Here is a 1,006-nt window from a genome sequence, read left to right as displayed (position 1 = left end):
ATCTCGTGTTGACTGTAGGCACTTCAATAGTTGGGATAGTAGCCCAATTTTTTGAAGGTTTTATGTTCCAGAGGTGGATGGAACACTCAAGATTTGGTTAAGAGACGAAGAATTCAAAATATTGAATTATTAGATGGACTATGTTTAGGCACGAAAGACCATATTGAATTTGGTGTTCTTTGGAATTGCGTCTTTGCATTTATCCTAAGGTGAATACTTCCATAAGGGGTTTTGATTGTAGGAAGCTGAGGTAAATCCATGAGTTCTTGGTTTAATGTAATATATTTACTGTCATCTAAAATTTTTATTATTATTTATATTAATTTATTAAAAAAATGGATTAATGGACATTTTAGTGACTATTAATACACTAATATTTAACAATCACATTGATTTGAAATTCTTAATCCCTAATATCGTACAGAGTATTTTGGGACGAAAGTAATATTATGATCTATAATTTATCTAAAATTTCTTTCAGAGTTAGAAACGGATGGTAAAATAGTGAACCTGATCTAAGTTTAATGTTGAAGTCAAACATGAAATAAGTAAAAGTACATCTAATTGTAAAAGACATTCTAATATTTAAATCAATACATATATATATAATGTAAAAAATAGAAAATTAGATATTATAGCATACATGTATAAGATGATAGATATAAAACATGCATGATATAAAACTTAGAAATAGTAGAAGATGATCTCATGTATAATGTTTAGATATAAAACTTACAAGAGTTCTTCAAAAGATTATTGAACTCATAGAAAGAGATGGATTAATGAAGTTTTCTCTAATTCATAGATCAACAAACTTGGTTGCAGAGCAGGTCGTTAAATAGGATGCTAAAAATCAACTTACTCATGTGAATTGCCTCATTCCAAATAAGGATTTGCTTCCCTAATGCAGTGCGATTTGATTCATTAGTTTAATGCCTTTTTTTTTTTTGCAGTTCTTCTTTATACGAAAAAAAAAACGGTGCTTTAAGCATAAAAATTCTCAGAA

General features: G+C 28.2%; 1 long non-coding RNA gene across 1 annotated transcript in view; it reads right to left on the bottom strand.

The window, feature by feature from the left end:
• The window catches only part of LOC110263581, a 2,313-nt gene extending 1,365 nt beyond the window's left edge, over window positions 1-948 (bottom strand). The window contains exon 1 of the long non-coding RNA XR_002349406.1: window positions 863-948. This is a non-coding gene — a long non-coding RNA (uncharacterized LOC110263581). The remainder of the gene's footprint in view (window positions 1-862) is intronic.

Source organism: Arachis ipaensis, chromosome B06 (assembly GCF_000816755.2).
Source record: "Arachis ipaensis cultivar K30076 chromosome B06, Araip1.1, whole genome shotgun sequence".
NCBI lineage: Eukaryota > Viridiplantae > Streptophyta > Magnoliopsida > Fabales > Fabaceae > Arachis > Arachis ipaensis.
Note: the sequence above shows the minus strand (reverse complement) of the source record. Positions and strands in the feature narration are given on the sequence as shown.